Here is a 7319-nt window from a genome sequence, read left to right as displayed (position 1 = left end):
TGTCATTTTCATTAGTTTTTTCCCTTTATTTATTGTTATTTAACTTCAGTTTTAGTCATTTTAGTAGTTCAACTTTTATTTCAAGTATTTGCTAAGGCAAAATTTCTCTTTTTTTCATCTTCAGGTTTTTCATCAAATTATTATTTTTTTTGCTGTATTTCAATTAACAAAGTGTTTTTTAATAGTCTTAGACAACAATAACAAAACTGTCTTTTATTTTACTTTTTAAATGATGCACATTTTTGCAGACTCAGACTCTAAACTTACGCACTCAGCTGCTGCATAGATCTATTAGAGTAAGTTTATTTTCCTGCATGAGTCAGGCGCTCCATTCACTCCGGCTCTGAGCATCAGATTACCCAGCAGCCCCCATTAGTAGCCACAAATGAATGAAAGGCCAATTTAGAGTTCAATCAGTCTGATTCAAGAATGAACAGTTCAAACAATAAATTCAATAACCTGTTCAACCGGTTCACTGAAAAGAACCAGTTCAGAAGGATGATTCATTTGCATGTAAGAGGACTGCATGATTTATGCCACTGTGTATGCTTTTGATGTGGGATTAACAAGAACAAGTAAAATGATACTTAATTAAATGTCAAAAAGGTCACATGCTACCATCATGTACCGTTTGTGCTGAGGTTTGCTCCGTTCATGTACGCCTCCATGCGAACATCTGAGAAGGTGACGTTGATCTCGGTGCTCAGACTGACGGACATGGAGCTCAGACACCTGTAAGTGCTGTTCAGCCTCGCCGAGATCTCCGATGCGTTCGTCATCACCGACACAATTCCTGCGAGAGAAACACCTGTGAGCAGACACTCATCCAACACAGCGACCTCTCTTTGATCCAACCAATCACATCAGTGGCATACTTCTCAGTGGCATACATTTTTACATTTCCAAAACAATATTAAGCTGCATTACGCAAACTTACTAGCACATGATTTCCTGCTTTAAAAAAAGGAACATTCCATAAAATTGACACACAGAAAGTGACATAATTTGAACATGACTGATAGGAAAAACAGGTAATCTCACAATCTCATTCTGTTTCACAATTTCTACACTAATGAAAGTGTATTTAACACCGTTATTGTAAGAAAAAAACCCATTCATTCTTGAATGAATCAGCTGTTTGAACGAATCAGTTGAATGAATGACTCAATGACTCACTCATTAAGACAGTGACTTGCTGCCACCTACTGGAAGTTTGGTTTCATATTTAAAAGTATCAATGTATTTTGTTGATACTGATTTAATTTAAATAGTAACAACTCTACAGTGTAGGGCCCTATCCGCCCTACTCACAGTAACCCCAGATGTGCGGTTTTGTTACTGAAGCGTGCATGACGCTTGCATTGTTTTCAGCCTCTGCCGCGTCAATATATATGAGTACATGAACAATCTCTAAAACTACTCTGAGAGTCAATTTATGAGCATTTTACCATTTCTTTCGAGGAAAACTATGATCATATATACAAACAGAAACTTAAAGGTCTTCACAGCAACCTGTCAAAATAGTTAAATCAAGTAAAAAAAAAAGTCCACAAGTGATCTAAAAAAGTCAAAAGTGATCCACAAGTCAAAAAAGTTTGGTTTAACTTGAAGAAACTGTGACAGAAATATATTACTGAATGTAATGACAGTACTACTACTACTAATAAAATTACTACTAATAATAATATTATAAAAACATTAAGGAATATTTACCAGGAAAAATATTTACCAGAAAAATTTTACATATTTGTACAGAAATATGATTTTTTATTTTTTTTTAATTCAATTAATTAGAGCTGCTTTTGATTATTAAAGGGGTCCTATTATGCTTTTTCACTTTTTAAACTTTAGTTAGTCTGTAATGTTGCTGTTTGAGCATAAAAAAAGATCTGCAAAGCTACAAAGTTCAAAGTCCACTTCAAAAGGAGATATTTTATTTCACAGAAATCACTTTTCAAAAACTACAACGAACGACTCGTTTGGACTATAACGCATATTTTCCAGGATTTGTGATATCACAAATACTGACGAATGGGACGAGACCTGGTTGAGCTGCACTAGAGAAGATAACGAGTGTTATTACTATGTCGGAGACACGCTAGCTTTCCCAAGGCAGACAAAATATACAAACAGAAACTTAAAGGTCTTCACAGCAACCTGTCAAAATAGTTAAATCAAGTAAAAAAAAAAGTCCACAAGTGATCTAAAAAAGTCAAAAGTGATCCACAAGTCAAAAAAGTTTGGTTTAACTTGAAGAAACTGTGACAGAAATATATTACTGAATGTAATGACAGTACTACTACTACTAATAAAATTACTACTAATAATAATAATATTATAAAAACATTAAGGAATATTTACCAGGAAAAATATTTACCAGAAAAATTTTACATATTTGTACAGAAATATGATTTTTTATTTTTTTTTAATTCAATTAATTAGAGCTGCTTTTGATTATTAAAGGGGTCCTATTATGCTTTTTCACTTTTTAAACTTTAGTTAGTCTGTAATGTTGCTGTTTGAGCATAAAAAAAGATCTGCAAAGCTACAAAGTTCAAAGTCCACTTCAAAAGGAGATATTTTATTTAACAGAAATCACTTTTCAAAAACTACAACGAACGACTCGTTTGGACTATAACGCATATTTTCCAGGATTTGTGATATCACAAATACTGACGAATGGGACGAGACCTGGTTGAGCTGCACTAGAGAAGATAACGAGTGTTATTACTATGTCGGAGAAACGCTAGCTTTCCCAAGGCAGACGAACTTACAGTGTTTACAATCATCCGGGTTTAAATCGCACTTAAATTGATTGGATTTTGACGCAATATTTACATTGAAGCTGCAGGCAGCTATGGTAAGGGGCATGACATTTCCCGACCAGACCCCGAGTGCTGCCAATCACGACATACACTGGCCCAGCTAACCAATCACAGCACATTTCGTATTTCAGAAGGCGGGCCTTCATTTGACACAGAAACTATTCGAGCCGTTCATGCCAGACTGAGGTGAAGAGGTGTAATAATGTAAAATATGTGAAAAATGTGTTTTTCAAAAACATAGTATGAGAGCCTGTTCTAGAACACCCCCAAAACAAAATCAAGACTTTGTAATAGAGCATAATAGGACCCCTTTAAAATTTATGAAACCATTAAAATGGAATCCAGAAAATTTATGGAAAACACATAATTTGGAAAAAATAAAACTGAATTTGAGAATGGAAAAAAACTTATTTCATAGGGCATTAAAAATAAAAAATTGTTAAACTTTTAATAAATTGCTGTTAAATTGTGTAAGTTTCATGACTATTACTCAATTAATTAGACATGATTTCAATTAACCATTAAAACGTATTAAATTTAAATGGGGGAAAAAAAAACGGAATCGATAAAAGTAAAACTGAATTTAGGACCCTACCTATAGTGCCTTATTATTTTAACTGAATTTATTGATAAAATTTAAGAATTTGATGTGAAAAATAATATACATTTAATAAGATTAAGAAAATAATTGCTTTTTATAAAGGTAAAAATTGTCCTAGAATGAAGAGGGAAAATGTCACAAATATGCAAATTAAAGTAAGACCTGATAGAACACTTAGTAGAAAGTAACCTTTTGACTCGAACAAGTGCATGACCGATTTATTAGTCCGAAGGACAAGCACATGTCAAGGCTTAATGTCGAGCCCTGTATATATATATAATTTCTCACTTCTGGGTGATGTTTTTGCTGTAAACCGCCGTTGAAGCTGTGTAAATTCCCGTGCAACTGCGAAGCCCAGCATGACTGAAGGAGTTTGTGAAATCATTAAGTGTCTGACCACACACGCTCTTTCTCTCTCTCTGCCACACACACACACACACACCACATGTTGGGTTTCCATGTTTTATGGGGACATTGAATAGGCATAATGGTTTTTATACTGTACAAACTGTATTTTCTATCCCACTACTCTAACCCTACCCATCACACAAAGCTTTCTACATTTGTAAATTTTCAAAAAAGATCATTCTGTATGATTTATAAGCTTGTTTTCTCATGGGAACCAAAATATGTCCCCACAAGGTAAAAATTTACCGGTATTACTATACTTATGGGAACATTTGGTCCCCAGAACGAAGGGCATATCAGGACTAGGGTTGGGTATAGTTAGAAATTTTCCGGTTCCAGTTTTGCCTAACGATTCCGGTTCCATTTAAATGAACTATTATTATTATTATTTTTTTTTTTTTACTATTTTACCTTCATTGAATGTAGTGTTGCTGGAAGGTAGTAAGTAATGTTGAGTAATGCTAGTCCATCAATCACGTGCTTCAAAGTTGATGTTTTTTACACTATCAATAACATTTTGCTTTTCAAGCAGGAATAAGCTGGTTGGCCAAATAGTCCCTTGAGGGCTAAGACACTTGTTCACTTCCCTAAATTAATGAAATAGCATAACAATATCATAACATAACAATAGCAGTCTATTTATTTAGTGGTCCAAGTTGAAGTCAGTATGTATATTAATGACAATATGGGACAAATATAATGTAATTTAGTGGCGGCAGGAGCTGTGCGCTGCCGGTACATGTACAGTGAGACAAAACAACGTACAGTTATCAAAGACAAGAGTGCGCATACACTCGTGGAAAACAATGTGTTCCGCATTTGATGACATGGCGCGGCGCGTCTGTGGAGTGCGCGTCATGGGAAGCAATGTGCTAAGTAATTAAAGAGGCAGGGCGGTGTTTCTGTTATTTAGTTTGTTACATCCTTTACGGGAAACGCCGGCGCAAGGCTGCTCACAGCACTTGGTCACGTGTTCTCACGGTTCCGGTTCTTTAAAAACAAAAAAACCAGAACCGGTTCTCGGTTCCCAACCCTAATCAGGACACACACAAACAGCAGAAACACACTTTTTCTCTCACTCACACACACACTCACATTATCTCTGACTATTAAGTGATCACCTGATTCAACTGTATGATGATCATCTGAAGCAGCATCAGTATGATTCACAGACGCTGAGGAGATCTCACACGGTTCCTAGTGAATCATGTGTATGATAAACAACATCTGCAGCAAACTCAACATGACAGCTGCTTACATCTACATGAGCACTAGTGTTCACTACAGTGTGCTATATTCACATGGTGACTGAGTGAGGAACAGATACTGATCTGATCTCAGTGTCACTGCTGCTTGTGTTCAGCTCAATAATGGTGTTGATGTGAGCAGCTCCTGCATGACATGTGACTGATCACAACCTGCCAAGTGTGAAGAGTGAGAAGAACCGCAGAGGATGTTTGAGCAGGAGGTCAAGGCGTGCCCGAGCATGGTTTAGATGCTCTTACAACCCACTGCACCATCCACTGATGACATTAAAAAAAAAAAAACACTGGGAGTAAAACTGTAACGGCAAACATTTAATATAGTAGATGTTTTGGGGAGTAAAACCCATGTACTCAATGTCTGTTGCATAGAGTAATACTTTTGCATTGACACTATTTTCCTATTTGATATTGTAAAGCTGCTTTGGCACAATCTGTATTGTTAAAAGCGCTATATAAATAAAGGTGACTTGACTTGACTAGAGTATGCATTTGCACTTTTTCAGTAGCATTGTTTTTTTGGCACATATGCGCATACTAACCAAACCAACATTTTGATTTGAAGCAAAAAAGTATTTGAAAATCCAGTTTATATTTACTGCAAAATATGTATGCAAAATAATAAGTTCTAAAATATCTTACATACAGTGCTTTATGAGAGTAGGCGGAGCTAAATAGTTCTTATGGCACAATTTGTTTGTTGCAATTATCTGACTGGTGGATTTTTTTTGCATAATCATGAATAATGTAATTTTTTCACCAGGACTTCCTCTGTTAAACTCAATAATTTAAACAATAAATGTAGACTGATAGCTTTAACAAAAGCATAAACCTAAGAGCTCACACTGTCTATCTTTATCAGTTTAGAAGTTAATGTTAAAAAATCAATTACTCTACGGAAAAAAATGAATGCAGCTTTACTTCCGGGGCCCGACTGTGCTCTATATAGTCACATAAGGGGTAGGCGATATGACCAAAATCTTATTTTACGGCATGAGAAATTTTATTTCACAATAATGATATATATCTCGATATAGCTATTTTTATTTTTGTTATTAAAAATAAGAAAAAGCAGCAATACCAAACACAATAGAACTGTCAGGGTTTGTTTTGGGTTGTGTTGGTGTTCATGTCTTTTGCTTTGTATTCATGATCTTAGTTTAATTTCCTGGTTTGTCATGTGTTCCTTGCCCCACATGTGATCATGTTCTGTCATGTGATTCCCTTGTCTGTGTGTTATGTTCTGATTTGTTCTTTGGTTCATGTGTCATGTTCTGATTGGTTGTCCTAGTCATGTGTCTTGTTTCCCATTGGTTTGTTCTTGTCATGTGACCCTCTTGTTTGCTATAAGTAGCCATCATGTTGCCATTGTCTCTCATCGTGTATTGATATTGTAACCCTCTGTCTGTGAGTCTAGTCTGTTTATGCCTCGTCAAGCCTGTTCATGTCAAGTCAAGTCTCGGATTATTGTTTGGATCTCCTGTAAATAAACTGCACTTGGGTTCTTCACTACGCTCGCCTTCAGTGGACTAATTCGTTACAAGAACAAATAAATATAATTAACTTAATTTATTCAACTACTGCAGTTTTATTTAACATGTAGTAAAAAAAATACTACAGAAATTGAATAAAGTGTATAAATAAAACTGCATAGTATTCACTGTATCAATCAAACATGAACGGATTCTTATTAAAGATTAGGGGTGGAACGGTTCAACTTATTCACGGTTCGGTTTGCATCACGGTTTTAGAGTCACGGATTCTGTATGGTTCGGTATGTGCTATGTTTAGGCAAAAACTATACTGTCAAATAAAAATAAAGAAAATAAGAATAATCTAACTACAAGCAACAGCACAAATAAATACAATAGAGTAGAGTAAAGATACAAATAAACAACTTTGTATTCATGATCTTAGTTTAATTTCCTGGTTTGTCATGTGTTCCTTGCCCCACATGTGATCATGTTCTGTCATGTGATTCCCTTGTCTGTGTGTTATGTTCTGATTTGTTCTTTGGTTCATGTGTCATGTTCTGATTGGTTGTCCTAGTCATGTGTCTTGTTTCCCATTGGTTTGTTCTTGTCATGTGACCCTCTTGTTTGCTATAAGTAGCCATCATGTTGCCATTGTCTCTCATCGTGTATTGATATTGTAACCCTCTGTCTGTGAGTCTAGTCTGTTTATGCCTCGTCAAGCCTGTTCATGTCAAGTCAAGTCTCGGAT

The sequence above is a fragment of the Sinocyclocheilus grahami genome, unplaced genomic scaffold (genome assembly GCF_001515645.1).
Source record: "Sinocyclocheilus grahami isolate Dianchi unplaced genomic scaffold, SAMN03320097.WGS_v1.1 scaffold1835.1, whole genome shotgun sequence".
NCBI lineage: Eukaryota > Metazoa > Chordata > Actinopteri > Cypriniformes > Cyprinidae > Sinocyclocheilus > Sinocyclocheilus grahami.
This window is presented reverse-complemented; position numbering follows the sequence as displayed.